The sequence below is a fragment of the Tamandua tetradactyla genome, chromosome 17 (assembly GCF_023851605.1).
Source record: "Tamandua tetradactyla isolate mTamTet1 chromosome 17, mTamTet1.pri, whole genome shotgun sequence".
Taxonomy (NCBI): Eukaryota; Metazoa; Chordata; class Mammalia; order Pilosa; family Myrmecophagidae; genus Tamandua; species Tamandua tetradactyla.
Genome location: NC_135343.1, coordinates 80,460,429 through 80,479,425, shown reverse-complemented (window position 1 = coordinate 80,479,425; position 18,997 = coordinate 80,460,429). Strand labels below are relative to the sequence as shown.

Below are 18,997 nucleotides of genomic sequence, written 5' to 3'. Positions count from 1 at the left end.
ATGAAGATCCACTGGACATGATGCATTTCCACTTTATCCGTGGCATTCAAGAGTGTGATTATAATAGACTGCAGTGTGGTTCTATTTGGGTTTATTTTTATTGGGGGCTCATTGAGTGTCTTGGACATGTGTCTTCATGTCTTTTTTGTTAAATCTGTTAAATAGCCCACTAAGGAATTTTTAATGCCTGTTACTATGGTCTTCAGTTTGCTTATTTCTTTTTCATAACTTCCATTTCTCTATTGATATTCTCTTTGTGTTCATCAACTCACTTTCCTCATTCACACTGGTTCTTTGTTCATGTTTTCCTTTTGCTCATTGCGTATATTTGGGAACATTTGTTTTATAACATCTCAGTCTGGTATTTTCCCATCTGATCTCTCTCACTGATAACTCCTAAAACTTTGATCGTCCCCTTTGCCAGGGCCATCAATTCCTATTTCTTTACAGGTTTTGTAATCTTTTGTTGAAATGTGCATATTTTGATATTTTAATGTGTTTTCTTTATAACTTAGACTTGAGGCATCTATTCCTTTTTGTTGTTGTCCATCCATTGTTATGACAGGACTATCTTTGATTGCCAAGTTCTAACAACAACACGTGTAAAAGAAGGAAAAGAAGGAAATACCTTTCCCAATCTTTAAAAAGTGATCCATATACATTCTTTCTTTCAGAACTTATCAATGAAATGAGTTTAGAGAATAAACTAAGGCCATCATACAAGGGCTTTCCTGATTATTTCTCTGCATGCCTTTTGTCTTGGGTATCTGCATCTTGCCCTGGGAATCCCCCCTTTACACAGGACATGTGTCCATTCTTTCCTAGGAAACATTATCTTCAGGGTCCCAAGCACCACACTCTATGACCTACCACCAACAGTCCCTTTGTCTAGGCAGCCGTGGCTTGGCTGCTTTCCACAGTGCTCTGAAGGAGAGCTGTGCAGGCTACAGCCCACATGCTGGGGAAATTCTGGGATGCGAAGCCTTCAATTAAGGTATGGTTCAGTCTCTCAAGCCACCATCAGACAGTTTGGGTCAGACAACCAAGCCACCAGGTTACTCTGCTCCCTCTGAGACAGCACCAGGGACCTGTGCTGGCAGTGTGGACTGGCTCTGTGCTGAGCTAGTGAGGGGATGGGCAAAGGGCCCCAGGCTCCCATAAGATACTAGTGCTGCGAAGTTACCTCGTTCTTGATCTGGCACCCATGCTGTTACTGTAATCCTTTAGCTGTTTCCTGGAGCTTTGAGAGAGATGTTTCTGCCAGTTCTTGCTGACTGCTCACAGGTTCTGTGCAGGGATAGAGTCCTGCAGCTTCTCACTCCACTATCTTGATCGGGATGAGGCCACCTTATGTATAACATTTTTAAAAATTAATATTCTGAGGAGTAAGCTCTGTGAGAGATGGGACTATATATATATTACACGAGCCTTTGAAATAGTGCAATGTCTTGTGGTCTTTGATAAATAATAGTTTATCCTGGATAAGGAAATTAGTTGACCTATTTAAATCTATCATTGTAATTTACACAGTTGTCTTAGAGCAATTGAAACATTTGAATGATGTAATATATGTTTCATTTGTATAATAAATGATTATGGGGAAGTGTTTCACTTAATCAAGTTCACAGTATGGGAATAATTATTTATAACTCAAAATCAAAAGTAATGCTAAGTAATAATAAACCAGAAATTTGGAGTCTGTGTGAAAATGTCTGGCATAAGCAACTGCGCAGAAAGAAGCAGAGAAATAATAGGTGTGATGAAGAGAGCACTGGACCCAAGTCTAGAAGGCCTGGGGCCGTTGCTCAGGTCTACTCCTAGTTTTCAGTGTGTCCTTGGACTGTTGACTTATCTCTTCATTTCAGTATGTGAGGGGATTCTAGAGATCATGCAGTTTAATAACCTGAGTGATATGAACTCTCTGAATATATATTAGAGTAAGAAATATTATTCAGACACTGTAAGTTGAACCTTTAGTTTTAGTGCTTTTGATCCTTAAATGGGTTAAGGGTTAGCCTTGTAAGATCAATTACCTCCTAGTATTGATCAGTCTACAGATAGAATAGCTTGGTGTTTCTCAAAATTTCCTTTTTATTTGAATCACCTGGAAAGGTTTTTAAAACACCAGTGGAACCAATTAATACACAATCTCTTGTCGGTGGACTCAGGCATCAATATTTTTCAATATCCACCAAGAAATGATAAGTTTGAGAGTCAAGAATTAAGTAAACATTAGGTCACTTGTTGTTTGTATTTAAGGAAAAATAGCCCCAAGCTGAAACAGATATGAATGTAACTTCAATCAGGAAACTTCAATCAGTAAACTTCACTAACCTAAAACAAGCTCCTTCAAAACAATCTATTTGTGGCTGTGGTGGCAGTCCTCGAGTAATCAAAATGGATTTATACATTCTGAGCTAGTGAAGAAAGAGAGGAAAAATAGAACATAATAAATCCAAGAAGATTTAGTAAAGAAAGTAAAATGAATCTCTAATGTCATGCTTTCAACATAGTCTAAGATAAATAAGTATGGATTGGTTTTACACTGACATCTTAAAAGCGGTGGTGTTGGTGGTGTTTGAGTGTGTATCTATACACGTAGGCACATTTCAGATGTATTTTAACCATTATGGTAGTCTCTAAGTGTATTAGCTAGGGTTTTCTAGAGAAACAGAATCAGCAGGAGATATCTGTAAATATAAAATTTATAGCAGTGTCTCACATAACCATGCAGATGTGGAGTCCAAGGTCTGTAAGACGGGCCGCAAGCTGGGAGCTCCAGTGAAGTTCCTCAAAGAACTCTTAGGAGAGGCTGGATGACTGAAGCAGGAAGAGAGCCTGTCTCTTCTGAATCCTCCTTAAAAGTCTGCCAGTGATTAGATTAAGCATCATTCATGGCAGAAGACACTCCCCTTAATGGATTGCAAATGCAATCATCTGTGGATGCAGCCAACATGATCATGATTTTACGTCCATGAGATGTCCTCACAGCAACAGACAGGCCAATGCTTGCCCAACCAACCGGCCACCACCACCTGGCCATGTTGACATGTGAACCTGATCATGACAGTGAGGTTGTGGTGTATGGAGACAGCATCATTACAGCTGACCTCCTCTGATTCAGAAAGGAAGCTCTACTGCTATACGTTGCTTGGCCTAAGATCTATTTTGGTTGATATTAACATAACCTCTTCACCTCCCTTACAACTATTTTTACATAATGCATTATTTTATATCTTTTACTTTTAACCTATTTTTGACTTTTTAAAATAGCATTTACTTTAAATAGTTTTAATTTGAACCTTGCTTTGTTTTAACCAGTTTGACAATCTCTGAGATTCTATGTTGGCAGTTTTTTTTTTCTTTACCCACTTCAAATATGTATACATTGAGTCTATCTTGAATTATTTGAAGTGAGAATTTAATGGTCACATTTATGTTTATACATCTCTATGTAGTGTGAATTTTTCCCACTGGTTTGTGTTAAGAATTTATCTTTATCCTTAGATATCAACAGTTTATGGAATTTAGTATAGCTTTACTTCTATTTATCATGCTTTAGATACACTGAACTTCTTAAATTTTTATTTTAATATTTCTAATTAAATCTGAAAAAATCATTCAATATTTCTTCAAATGTTGTTCTGCCTATTTTTCTTCTGAGATGCCAATTATAAGTTCATTGGGCCATGTTAATTTTATCCATAGGTTTTGAGATTGTTTATTTTTTTTAATCTTTTCCCCTCTTTTCTACTTTAGTTTGGCTGGTTCCCATGGCCATATATTCAAGTTCACCAATCTTTTCTTCTGTAACATCTAAGTTGCTATTACACCTCCTGTGATTTTTGTTTTCATATGATGTATTAAAAATTTTATCTCTAGAACAATCATTTGTTTCTTATAGTTTTCAGTTCTCCCTTCATTATTTTCATATTTCTTTTAAACATTTTAATATATTTGTAGTAGTTCTTTAAAAATTATTGTTTGCCTATTCTATCATGTCATATCTGAATATGATTATAATACTGACTACTTAATCTCTGACTTATGGGCCATATTTTCTTCTTTTCTGTACATCTTGTTACTTTTTATTAGAGACTGTATATCATGGTGCTATATTATTTAGAGTTTAGATTTTATGTTTTCCTTTTAATAGTTTTGAGATTTAGTCAAACATTTTTAGTTTACTTGTTGATCATCTTTAATCTTTGAGGCTGTGTTTAAATTCTATCAGAGTAATTTTAGCGTAGTTTTGAACACACTGCTCATTGTGTGGTGGCTTGCTTCCCCATGCCTGTTTTGAATGATTCACGTGTTTCACAAGCCTGTTCCCCTCCTGTTGGGCAGAACGTGGATGTCTCCCAATATTGCATGAGCTCTCAGGAGTTCTAATTTCTCCAGTGTTTGTTCTTTGTTGTTTTACAGAGTTTCATACTATTCCTGTGCACCATTCAGCCAAGATACAAGATGGGCCGTAAGCATGTTTTTTGGAACTTTGTATCTTCATTTCCCTGCTTTTCCTACAAATTCCTTCTGCCTCACTTTCACAAATATCTGTCCTCTGACTTGCCAACTCAATTGAATTATTTACTATGCCAGAATCATACATTTGCCCATTTTTCGAGTTGATTATGATGGGATGGCTATTTCACTACTGATTACTTCTTCACAGTGGTGTGCAATGTGTGATCCATCTTCTTTTCTAAAAATTGCCCATGAGTCTGGGTGTACATTTAAACCACTCTCATTTCCTCAGATAAGCAGAGTGGCGAATCAAAAGAAGTTTAGATTGAATTTGATTGTGTTTTCTCTAAAGTACCTTCTGGCACATTTCCTTCTTATTTTTAAGTAACATTGTTGTACAGGGTATAATATTCTAATTCATTTTAGGAAGAGCGGATTCAGAACTTGAAGAGTGACATATTAATTCCACTTTTGGATCTCGATAATACATGCTTTATTTGGAAATGTGGAACTTTACCAATTGTCAAGATCATTTATGAACATGAGTTTTCAAAAGGGAAGAGAGCAATATAAAGTAGAGGGAAATAGTATGACTTCAGATAACTCAGTAAAATTAAATATGCTTTGTTCTCTTTGATTTAGAATACGAAAAATGATAAAATTTAAAAAATCATAGGCAATTATTTCCATGATTTTAAATTATCTCATTATAGCTCCCAGATAAACACCTTTAAATGAGTTCTTATATATTTAATCATTTGAAAATGTATCCCTATGTTTGCTTGTCCTTTCCGTACATACTATCGCATATGGTTTAAATTCTCTTTTAGGCATTTCCTTTGGAACTCTTCTTAGAAAATGGGGGAAATGTTATAACAATTATTTTTTCTATTTAAATATATGTTTTCAGGTATGCATGATGTGCTTTAATAGAGAAAGTAAGCTTTATAGGAGTAATGCATATGCCTAAATTACAGAATATTGTCCAGAAATCATTTTCTTTTTAATTTTAGCTTATATTTTTGTAAAGAATTTCATAAGGATAGGATTTTTCATTGATAAAAATATATGATACAAGAAAACAACAGATCACGTTGTTAGCAGCATCATTAAGATAACAAGCAGAAAGCAACAATCAGGTCTTTATTCACTACCCTGATAGCACAAGTAGGCAGGCAGCATTGGTGGCTGAGCTTCTCATTTCCCCCCTCATAACAGCACTGGCTGAGTGTTAAGTGGATGCAGTGCAGACAAGGAAATCATCTGACTGCCGAGGAGTCCTAAAGAAAAGGCCCCTGCTGCTATGTGGACCCAGGACTGAGGATAAAGAGAGGGAAAGGGTTAGCGGTAGAAAGGTACTGAGTGAAAATGGAGAAAAGTGTTTCAGCCAAAGTCCAGGATAAAGAGGTCTTGGCAGATGTGCCTGGGAAGTGCCTTTGTCATGGACTCTGTTATTAAGGCCTCCGAATGGAGGCCTGGGGCTGGGAATTCAGACGTGCATATGAGCATCAGGGGTGGGGGCTAATTCCTTGATTTGAATTCCCTCCAGAAAATGAATGCACTGACCATGCAATGAGTCTGGAGTGGGAAGGGCAGCTTTTCTCCATGCGGCCTGCCAGGTAAAGTCTTATTATTACCTATGATCAGGACTTAAAGATGACACATAGGATTTTAACTTCGAGCCAGAATCCGCCACAGTGATCTAAAGAGGAAGTCGTGAATTACAGGTGACCTAAAGAGGAAGTCGTGAATTACAGGTGACCTAAAGAGGAAGTCGTGAATTACAGGTGACCTAAAGAGGAAGTCGTGAATTACAGGTGACCTAAAGCAAAGAAGTCTTGCCACCAGGGATATGTTGTTCCATGAAGCCTGACTCCTTGCCTCTAGTAGAGCATGCTAAGCCATCCTGAGGAGTTGCCTGCGAAATCAGCTGATAAAAGGTCAAAGTTTAGGTATTGTGCAGTTGGGTATCTTAAATATATCTAATTCACTATTCCTTCATTGCATAGACAAAACTTTCAAAGCTCTAAGAATTAAAAGTTCATAGTTAAGATCACAGGAATTGTAAATAGTAAAGCTTGAACATAAATCAGCCTCAAGTATTGCTTTTTGAAAAAGCAATGCACAATCACTGGATCTCAAAGATGTTGGAAGATGATATAAATGGAATAAAAATTACTCTTTCCTCCCCTTTCCCTTCCTGTCTGAAAAGTTTTGACTGTGCAAAGTAAAAAACCTAATAATTTCATTTTGTGTAGCATTAACCTTACCAATGTACTTTTACATCAATTACTCTATTTGGTGTTTTTAACAATCCCGTGAAGTAGGTCAGGTGCCATCAGCTCATTTTGCAGATTAGAAAACCAAGACCTTGTGACAAACATTGGTTTTTCCATGACTGCCCGTCATTATTTTTTGTTTTTGTTTTTCTTTTTATTTTCATCATGTTATTTTTACTAGCCATACTACATTTAGGAAATTTTAAAATTATTATGGTTTAAAAATATTATTATATATTTAAATTAATATATATTAGACCTAAATTTCCCAGGTGTTCTCACAGCAAGGCTCCTCCAATTAAATGCGTAACATGAGAGACTTCAGCTTAAAGGCAGATGCTTAAGGAAAGAGTCTGTATACATTTTCCATTTTACTGTCATTTGTGGAGCGAAAGGAAGTCATCACTGTGGTGCAAGCAGGAATGCAGAGCAAATTTTAAGATTCAGAAGTGGCATTGGCACTGGTGATGGCAACAGGTATCTCGTTATACCTGTGCTGAACCTTAGGCCTGTTTCTCCAACTGCTCCAACAATTTGGTGAGTTACTTAATAAATTTTATGAATCCCTTTACAGTCAGAATGACGTCACCTGTTTGCAACTAACAATACAAGATTTGAGATTTACCTGTGGTGCCACAGTGGCAGAGTTGGAACCGAGAGCAAGGTGATGGGTTGAGACTGCATTTGAAGCTGAAGAAAGCAATGTTAAGTTGTATAGCAGGTACTCACTATCTATTAATTCAATGCCTAATAATTAATAGCTGTTTTTTAAATTTCAATTTTATTTTTATGCTTGGGGGCATCAAATAATTTCAGGTATTTAACTTTAGGTTTAAGTAATTTTCTTCTCTTAGAGAGCTATTAAATATCATTGGTGTTCCTTGTGCTTGATCTTTTTCTTATATACTATTAAAATTTATCCATTTACCATATTTATTAGAATTATATTCGTAAAATAAGACCTAATCCTATTTTTAATGAGTCAAAAATTTTATCATTTTTCATATCTTTAAAAATGTAAAATAACCCTCGGAAAATCATGTGATTCAGGAGGGTCATCTTCAATGGTTTAACTTTTGCAATTGCTTTCATAGCTATTGACAATACTGGTTTTCAATTCTTTTCAAATCAAATTGTTTCTGATTTGCACATCAATAATGTATTTAAGTATTTTCCCTTTCTTACTAAATCTTCTTTAGTAGTGCGTGTTACAAATCTTTTAAAAAATTCTGAACTACTTTTTTTTTATTTTTTATTTTTGCATAGGCAGGCACTGGGACCCAAACGTGGGTCTCCAGCATGGCAGGCAAGAATTCTGCCCCTGAGTCATCATTGCCCTCCCTGAACTACTTTTTGTGTGAAAAATGGGAATTTTTTGTTTTTTAATCATTGCTATTATTGTTTATTTGTTTATTGCTTTGTTATGTATTATCTTTAAAAATGTCAAAACAACTAAAATGCTCAACAATAGGAAATGATAAAAGATGTTAGCAGACTTACATGATAGAGTGCTGTGGAGTCAAGAAAAATTATAATTTCAAAGCAGATATAAGGAACAGAAAAATGCCCACAATGATAATGTTTTTTAAAAACCTGGCTAATTTGTTTAACATGAAACCTGAACATGTAGGATACAAAACTGAACCAATAGCTTCCATTTTCAAGTTTCTACAATGTGTAATTTTTATAATTAATAAAATTATTTCCATTTGTAACTTCAGTAGCTGTTTTAAAAGGAAGATGACAAATGTCTATTCTATATTGCATGTTCCATATTACGTAGAATACTAATCAATAACTTTAAATATTATAATAACTAAAAGTGTTAAATTTCCCCTTTTACTTTGTGTTCTTTTGTGTCTTAAATTGCTTCTAAAAGAGTATATCCAGTTAATTTTAATTGTACATCTTGGTTATTCATGCTTTATTTTTATGTCATCAGAAACAGAAATATTGACACTTACAACACACGTACACACACAATGCAGTGCAACAACCTCTTCTACCACAATTTATTGTTGAGATCCCGTTAGTGTTTCCCAAAATTTCAATTGCATTGTAATTATATTTTTGCTTGGAGTGTAGTATGCATTCATTAAATGTATTTTTAAATGGATAGTATCAGGAAATTTACACCAAAAATTAATATATGGAAGACATGTGAAGTAGCAATGAATGAAATAATCGGACACAATTGTTGTTGATTGAATCATGTATCCACAAAATACCTGTTTAAATCTGAAGTTTGTGTTAAGGTTTTTACCGAAAAAGAGCTGGAATAAAGCAATTATGACAGTTCTGATGCTGATATGATCAAAATAGCTATTTGAATGTCTATTTTCCTATGAAAATAGGAAAAAAATAGCTGAGATTTTGGTAGCAACATTTCTGACATATGTGAAAAGGCTATATTTTCTCATAATGGGGAACCTGAAAAGTGGTGCAGTTGTTTAACAGAATAGCACTTATTGTTCTATAAACAAGAAATCTGTCTCAGATCCCTCAGTGCCTCTGCCTTACAGTGGTTAGAAGTCTGGGTCTTGGTGTCAGACTGAAATGAGTTTGAGTGATAGAGTTCTCATTCACCAACTGTGCCTCTTAAGGAAATTATGAAAACTTAGTTTCAACATGCCTTTCTGTAGAACAGGAATAATTATAGTCTCTGCTTCATGGGACTTTTATGTGCTTTTATGGATATGTTGCATATAAGGGTAATTAACTCAATGTCTACTTTGGAATATACTCTGAGTAAATGTCGACCATCTACCAACATCACCTATACCACCACCAGGGAAAACCTACCTCGTTACTACAACTATCATCACTTTTAGCACAAGATTTGCCTCAAAGAACAAACTTTAATTAATGTATATCCAATGTGATGGAGGAGCTGCATCATTCAAATTTACCAGATGTTTCTATGTTGGGGAGATTCTGGTGCTCCCATGTCTTCAAATGAAAGTGGAAAAATTGAGTTCAGCACCTTGGTTGATTGACTAGCATCCTTGAAGTTGATATGTTGGAAAAATCATAGTCTTTGAGATATTGGAGGAATCTTAAAGATGACTCTTTCTAAACGACTGGTTTTATAGATTAGGGATGTGAGGCTTAGAATGCAGAATACAAGGATATTGTATTGAAGGATAGGATCACAATAGGATTAACTAGCCAAAATAGAATATGCTAGTTAAATGAATGAATCCAGGGAAGCAGATATTAAGAGAAATAGGTATATTAAGAAACATACGACTGAGGAGCATGTACCATGCTAGCAACCCTAGGAAGAAAAGAAGCCAAAAATGTACTTAGACTTCAATGAAATAGAAAAATGGCGGAGCTAAGACTAAACACACAGGTACCTTTTCAGGTCATTGTGGCTTCAGATCTTCCTTGCCTGTTTAGTGAAATATAATAAGAGATAGCCACCTGCAAATGAAATAAACAATATATAGCCATAGAAGCTCTGGAGAAAATTTAGAATAGATATTGTATTCTTCAATGAAAAGAAACTGTTAGAAGAGGATGGAATTTTAATTTATTTTGGTAAGGAAGAAAGACTTTACTGAGCTTGTAAGATGAAGAACTTGATTTTTGTCAAACTTTGAATTTCTCTCTGTTTTGTTTTTGGAAATAAACTAAATGGGTGGCTAACTATTTAACTTGCTCTAAAAGCTAAATGGAAGGAACCATGAGATGGCAGGGGGGGATTATTTTCTGGCCTTTTGGGGAAATCAATTTTACCAGAAATTGTAATAGGCTGGTGACTTTCTTGCTTTCCCTGCCACTTGCTTCCATCAGGGAAGGTCCAATCTTCCAAGATATAGTCACCAGAGAAGGTTGAAGTTATTTTTCCTATAGCATGGCTTTCCTTGAACAAATTTAGTCATCAAATACACATTAAGCATGTTCCAGTTGCCAGGAAATTCTGGCACTGAGGATAGCCATTGCACAAATGAGAGAAAACATTCTGCTCTTATGAAATTTACATTCTAGTGATGGACTAGACAATAAAAAAGATAAATAGGCTATATGGCCCTTATCTCCCAAATTTTTATGTTAGTAACAACTATTATGGAGGCAAATTAAATGAATTGGGAAAAAGATTTAAAAATGGGAGAGGAGTATTGAAATTTTAGAAAGGATAGATAGGGAAAGACTCCCGAATAAGGCAGAATTTGAATAAAGTTTTGAAGTCAGGGAACTAGGTATTCATATGTATCTTGAGAATGGGCATTCAGGGAAGAAACAAAAGTCTATGTCATGCCTGCTGCATTTCAGAAACAGGCCTGGCTGGGTCACTGGAACATAGAGAAAGGAGAGTAGTAGGGATTGAGGGCAGAGATAAAAGAAAGAGGATGATGAGGTGAAGATCCCACCTAGGGTCTGTCAGGCCACTTTATAAACCTGGCTTCTTGGAGAGCGTTTAGCAGAGGAGTGATGTGAGCTCTTGTACCTTTTAAGGAATTTTTTTCAAGCTGTTTTCTTAAAAAAACATAAGGAATTGTGACCATTTTTGATACTGGAAAGTAGGGTGATGCTTTTAAAAGTACACAGAACTGTGGAAGTGGCTTTGCAATTGGGTAATGAGGAGAGGGTGGAAGAATTCAGATGTACTTGATAGAAAATCTTAGATTGCCTTGAAAAGACTGTTAGCAGAAACATGGATATTAAAGGTGCTCCTGAATGTGTTACCGGAAACTGGAGGAAAGGCAATCTTTGTTACAAAGTAGCAGAGAATTTGGCTGGAGCATGTTCAATGTTGGATTGAAAGTAGAGCTTGTAAACAATGAACCTGGATATTTATCCGAGAGATTTCCAAGCTAAATGTGAAAAGTGCAGCCTGGATTCTCTGAGGAAAGGGATAAGCTGAAAACGGAATTCTTTAGCATGAAGAAACTAGAAATTGAAAAATTGGCAAATATTGAGCCTGTCCAGATAGTGTGTTTGGAGACTAGAGCCAGAAGTGGCTCTATCAGGGACCTCTCTGAGCTTCCAGAAAGTGAGTACATGGACAATAGGACTCCGTGTGAGGGTTTAATCCATCCATCACTTCAGTGGACGTCAGGATTGAAATGCAGTTATGCGGGAGGGATCTGTGGAAAGTACTAAGGGTTGACGGTTTGGACCCCTGTGAACTACATGCAAAGCCAACAAGTTTTGTTGTGAAATTTATACGAGGGTAACCATTGTCAGGCTGGACTGGCAGGACAGAGGAGGGAAAAACTGAAGAGAGTGTAACTTCAAGGGCAGAACCATGGAAGCCTAGGTCGGGAACAAAGATATCTCCTTGGGTCAAGAGAATGGGCCCATCCATGTATGGGAAAGGCCAGAATCGCCTTGCCACTTAGGTAGGTTGAGCTTTGCACCTCTTTGTTCAGGGAAAATGCTGTCACCCCAATGCTCAGAGATAGTGGGGCCTGTATGGTGGTATTCGTGGAGAGTGTGCCTGCCGTGCCAATACAGAGAGAGGGGAGAGTGTGCCTGCCGTGCCAATACAGAGAGAGGGGGAAGCCTGTGCTCAGGGTTGGCAGAGAGTCTGGCCACCATCCTGATGCCCAGAGAGGACAGACACTTCAGCCCAGTGTTCAAGGGAGCATGGCTACTGTGCAAATTCTTGGAAAGGGAGGGGCTGCTGCTTCATCAGACCCAGAGGAAAAAGCATCAATCCATACATGACTCAGGCCTTGAAATATAATGGTGCTTCCCCTTGCTTTCAGAAGTATTTGGGACTCATGACCCCATTTTCTTTCTAATTTCTTCCAAAAGGAAGAATGGTAATGCCTACCTTATGTCTGTCCTTCTCTTATAAAGTGGAAACAACTTGTTTTCTAGGTTCCGTAAGTCCACAGACAGGGGAATTGTGCTCCCGGAAAAACTACACCCACAACTGATTTTGATGAGGCTTTGTATTTAATACTTTTACTGAAATGTCTTGAAGGTTTCTGGGTTGTTGGGATGGAGTGAATGTATTTTGCATTACTTCTTAAGTGAAGCAGTCTCATCAAAAGATCATTTCAGTAACAATGGCTTAAGCCTCTTGGGTTGCATGTGGAAAAAGCATGTCTTTTGGGGTGTCCAGAGGGCAGACAAGAGTGCTTTGAAGCTATGTACCCCAGAAAATATATTCCTAAAATTCATCCATTCCTGTGGCTATAACCTTTATAAACAGGACCTTTTGATGAGGTTACTTCCGTTAAGGTGTGGCCCAACTGGTTGGGTTTTTATTCCAGATTACAGGAGTCCTTTATAATCAGAGGGAAAGGTGGAGAGAACAGACAGAAGCTTAAAGCCAGCAGAACGCAGGAGAGGAAGGAGACGATCCCACATACGTCCTGCCATGAGACAGAAAGGCCAAGGAATCCCGAAGACTGCTGACCAGCCAGAATATACCGACCCTGGGAGGAAGGAAGTCTCGGAGCCTCTGAAATTGTGAGCCAATGCATTCCTTTCATTAAGCCAACCCATTTTATTTTATTTGTTAAATGGCTAGGGAACTAAAACACAGCAGTTCGAATTGAACTGATGAAGCTAAGCCAAGTCAGATACATGTGACAATAAAAAACACTTCAGTGCATGTGAGTACATGTAAGAAGCACTAAATGCCTTTTCTTCAAAATATGCCATAGAAGAAATTAAAAAAAAAGGATCGTGATAATCCACGGCAAAGCATTTTCTTGTATTATTGTTAGGTTTTAAATTAAATGGATTCAAAATCTGGAGTTCTTTTTAATTATTCTGAATGTTCTATAAGTGCATATGTGAGCCTCGGGAAATAAAAGAGAGCAGAAACGTTGTGAAAGCGAACCATCTAAAATCTATATTTATCTGCTCATATTATACAGGAATAAAGGAGAAAAAAGTGTTTTGAATTCTTATAACCCCACATAGCATGTTGTTTTGGCAGTTGTTAAGAAGTCACCCAGGAAACTGTAAATGTGACTAAAGAAGCAACACCAGGTTATTTTAAACTGCTGAGCTAAGAGATTTTATAGCCAATACAAGAAACGAATGCTTTGTTGTTGTTGTAATAACTACTACAATATTCCAAATGAAATATTTTATTAATACTAAATAATTCCAATGATGATGATGTAATGGCCAATTAAAGGTAATTCATCTTGCTTGTATTCTCATGGTAAAAATGAATAACTTTAGCAATTATTTCCATTGTAAAATGTTGGCGACTTCCATGTATTAGTGCCTTCGCATTGCCTTAGTATATGTAAAATGTAATAATACATAAAATGTTATATCAATTTTATTCTATTAATTGTTTTCATAAAACCTTAAATAGAGTATTATTGCAAAACAATTTTTTGAACCTATTTTTTACTGAGTATATTTTGAATGGGCATCCCTTACTCCTTACAGTACCTCTGCCTAAATTTAAAGATACTCATGATTAAACTTTACCTTAGATAAATTTGGTGAACCCAAAGGATAATGTTTCACCAGTCCCTTTCTAAATGCCATGTGTCAAAATCCTTTCACTCTCATGTCATTCAATTATAAGAAGATATCTCTGAACTAAATTTCACAAATCACTTCATTTTTATTATTTGTCTTTACTAAAGTAATCTGTATAATTTTTTTCTACAGAAAAAATTAATGGCTGCATATTATTTCATTACAAGTATGTATTACAATATATTGGAAGTGATATAAACCAAAATTTTCCTAATGGATGCTTAATGGTTTGATATTTTCAATCTTTTAAATAATGCTTGAGTAAACTCTCTTCACATACAGACTTCAGATTTATCCTTAGGGAAAATGCTTAAAGCATTTGAGAATCTTAACTACATTTCTCAGAATAGTTGTAGAAGTTCATCATTACACACATACGCACACGCATACACAAATACAAGTGTTCATCAGCAGGTTAGGAGACTCAACTTTCCTCTACACTTGTCATTCAGGGCATTATACTTCTTATTACATTTATGCCACTATGATAGAAGAATATGAATCCCAGTATTTTAATTGCATTTATATGATTACATTTGAAGTTTAAATTTTCTACCCACAATTATGTATCACTCAATATATTTTATTCCAGGACTTGTCTATATATGCAGGCCCATGCTTCATTTACAATAGCATCAAGGAATATACTTTACGAATATCACTTCAGCAACAATATGTGAAAACCAATGAAGAGGACATCACAATTTTCCATGAATGGGACATGATGGCATGGATTAGGGTGTTGGGGATACAAACATGAAAAATAGAGAAATGTAATCAAAGATAAATTCATGAGCCTTAGGTTAAGTGACTCAAGAAGTGTTGAACATTAACTGGAAGGAGAATTGGTTCGGGATAAAGATCGTGCATTTAATATTGGAGGTGGAAAGTTTAATGTGAGGTCAGAATATCTAAGCAGAAACGGCCCGTAAGCAATTATAGATATGGGTCTGTATCTCAGTTCAGACAAAAGTCCCATTAGTTATTTTTAGATACGTACCCACTAAACATCACCATATTTAGGGTCCTATTAGTTATTTTTAGATACGTACCCACTAAACATCACCATATTTAGGGTCCTATTAGTTATTTTTAGATACATACCCACTAAACATCACCATATTTAGGGTCCTATTAGTTATTTTTAGATACGTACCCACTAAACATCACCATATTTAGGGACTCATAGCTGAGTGTTATTGATGGCAACATGTATCTCGCATTACCTCAACCACTGATCTCTGCCCAGAGGGGACGTGATAAATTATTTACTGTTCATCTTAATGTAGGAAACCAACGCCAGTGAATAATTCTAAACGGAAAGATTTGTATCCTGCCTTGTAAAGGGTTGATGAACTTATATTTGCATTCTGTCACTGATTTTCAATTGTTGAAACAGGAACAAATGAAACAAATCATCATGCGAAGATTTGAAACAGTTTTTGAAGTTATTCAAATTCCCTACCCTGCTTTAAAACTTTTAATCTTTCTCAATTGAAAAAACTAAATTGCATCTCAAACAAAGATAAAATAGTTTTCTAAAAAACAGCTTCTTCCCTTAAAGCCTGTTCTACAAGTCTGTTTCATATCTCTTGCCACAAACAGCATTGCCCAGAGACATAGCATGCTGGGAGAAGGAAAAGAGGGACATGGGTGAATTGGCAAAAACTAGAGAAGGCAGAGTGGCAAAAAATAACTATGAAATGAAGATTGGCTTCATTTTGCCGTACGTCCAAGGAAGGAGTGAAAAATGTATGTTGATACTGCGAGTGTCAGTCTCTGCAGAGGGGCAGGATGGAAGGCGGCAATTGTTGGCTCAGACGGTGCCACCATTTGGCTGTGGAAGCTGTTGGGGGGTTAGATCAGAAGTGGAGTCTATCTCTGAGAAGATGTTAGACTCGAGCACAAAGGTGGAAATCGAAGTGTCCAAGCCCACTTCTAGTTCTGCAGTGAGAAACATCAGGAAATCAACGGAAGTGTGCGCGCCTGCCAACAATCCTTCCTGACCCCCAATGCTGAGGGGTGGGTCATGGATGCTCTGGGCACCCAAGCCTCCTGCCCCTCGCCAGCCTGTGTGGGGCCTGCAGAAGGGGGGCACGCCTATTTCAGGACCCTCCACGATGCCTGGAGGACGTCTGGACTCTGCTTTCATAACTAGAGGTCCATGGATCCTGGAGCTGCCCAGGGTAGCCAGTCCACTGGTTGGCTCCGCTTCATGACGGGCCTCTCTGGTAGGCCACACCGAAACCCTGACTGATACAAACATTTGGCTTTGGCCTAAAAGCCTCCTGCTGTGTATCAGAATGTCAAATAGAGTGTAAGTATGCAGTCAAGCAGTTTTATTATCTATTCTGTTTAATTGCATAATGGAAACTTACAAAGGGTGACAGAAAACACAGAAACTGGAAGCCTGCAATCCAGTCAAGTATAAGCAAAGATGAACATAAGAAAAGATAAGATCTAAGAATTATTCTAAACAGTAAACTTTCAAGCTCTTTTCATTTTCATTATAAATAGGTGCAAGTTATATCAAGAATACTGGAGTTTGGCTTAGGTGTATTCCTATATGTGTATCTCTAAGAACCTTCATTCCCTCCAAATGATATTTTACATAGAAGTCTAAATGTTTCCAATGCTATCAGTGTAAATGCACTTTCATATATAACTTGATCATTCTTTTATTGCTTTTTTGATGACTGAAGAATAATTTCTTTTTCAATATAGCCTACCTCCTTCTTTAATAGATTCTCTAGTAAATCAGTAGTATGATTTTGTTGTTCAATGTAGGCTTAAGATTCTTATTGATTACTTCTGGAAAAGCGAGAATTCTACAAATTGCATTAGCTGAAAAGATCAATGGCCCATTAGACTAGCATTCTATAAAGATCTAGAGAGGATGCTTCAGTGGAAGGCCAGAAAGAAATTACCTTTCATAAAACACCTGTGCAATTCAATATTATACCACAGGGGAAAATTTTTTTCCTAACTCCAGCTGGTTATCATTTTATGCTTTGAAACACAAGAATTGATGACCCTGGCAGTTTTAACCTGGCTTGTAAAACTGTACATGGTTTATTATTTATATACACATAAATGCCCATTCTATTGTTTTAATTTTACTAAGATATTGACCACTATAATTTTCAGTATCAGCAGGCTTCAAAAGCAATACTTTAAAAAGTGATCTAAGAGCAGAAAAAGATTTATAGAATGAGTATACCTGATATTAATAGATGTAAGATAGGCAGTGCAGAGTGGGTGCTAACCTATGTAACATATATGATATCTTCTCTTTCTACTGAATTTTATTTTTACAGATCATGTGACTTAATGCTTTACTTCATTCTGCTTATTTCGATAACTAATTTGTATCCTCTCTAAATTCTCCATGAAATTGGAGTTCACTTACTTAGGTTGCATCTTACTAGGGATACCGTTTAATAATCACTAGCCTGAAAGTTAAAGATGTGGGAATTTTCCCTAAGCTGGTCACTATGGCTTAGTGACCTTGGAGAAGTCATTTTCCCTTTTTGAGTTTCACTTGCTTGCTAGGGCTTTCCTTCTGCAAGTGCTATTGACCTGTCACTTTTGCCCTACAAATGCAGCCATCTGTGCCTTGGTTCTCAAGGGTTTATTCCTACCAATAATTGAAGACTGGAATCCCTAGATTAGATATACAATGAGGGTAGAGTTGTATAACTCTACAACTAGACGCTTACGGAAAGCTTATTTTGTCTTTATCCCTAATATTTTTAGATTTATTCTATCATTTAAAGACTATCCTCAGTTTCTTGATTTCTGTATCAGCTACTTGGGGAATTTTACTGGAGTTCTACTATCTTATTTCTATGTTTTCATTCCCTTACTATGACTCTTCTCACCCAGATCACAACCCCTGGTGAGGATCCTTCACCGAGAGAAGTTTGCTTCTACTGAACTGTGAGGCTGCCACGTGTCTGTCTTCAAGTATCATCTATGCGTGAGCTTTCAGTGAAAGCCATTGGCAAGTGCCTCTCCAACTGGCAAGTTTTCTCAAGGAAAGTTGTAGAGCTTGACCTGCTGTTACTAGATTCAAGTTCCAGCTTCTCCTATGCCAGCAGCTTACTAAAGAGTTTCCAGAAAATTTTGAGGCCAAGATTATCTATGGCATGTAATTCTTCATGTGATATATAAAACAAGCCTGAGTTAGATTAAATCTAAGGACTTGTCTAATCCTCATTTAATATAAATATTATTACCACAATGCAATGTACAATGTACAGGAAACATTCATTAAATACCCCATTGCTTGTACAAATAAAAATTAATTAATATATGATGCATAGTTAGCTGAATTTCATAAAGCAAAACTATAAGAAAATTTAACTTTCACAACAAAATAACTCTGCCTTCCAGATAAGATGTTTTATTGCTATTAATGGTGCCAGGTTCATCGTTTAGGCCGAATGAGTGGTAAAAAGTGAAGGCACTTTCTAGAGTGGGTTCACAAGACATTTTTCCCTATCTTTTGCTGCACTAATATAAAATTTGGAAAAGTAGGAGCCTAGGAAGAGAGAGGAATACTAGAATAGCCTTTGCTACCAGAGAAACCATGTTCCCATTCACATGAGGTGTGTCAAAGTTACTTCACACGCGAACAGGCAGTGTTGAAGACTTCTGTATCCTTTCCATGATAATTTTTCAATTATTTTTTACAGGTAGTGTAGAAAGCACATGTTAAGTAATTTTAAATGCCAGATACAGAAGTAATAGATACCCCCTTGTAGTAAAAGATAAGAACAGAAGTA

General features: G+C 36.5%; 1 long non-coding RNA gene across 1 annotated transcript; it reads left to right on the top strand.

The window, feature by feature from the left end:
* Positions 1-872: 872 nt before the first annotated feature.
* Positions 873-18,383, top strand: LOC143661779 (uncharacterized). Its single transcript, XR_013164834.1, has 4 exons — positions 873-994; positions 7,318-7,464; positions 12,974-13,172; positions 18,096-18,383. It is a non-coding gene; the product is annotated as an uncharacterized LOC143661779 (long non-coding RNA).
* The last annotated feature ends 614 nt before the right edge of the window (positions 18,384-18,997 follow it).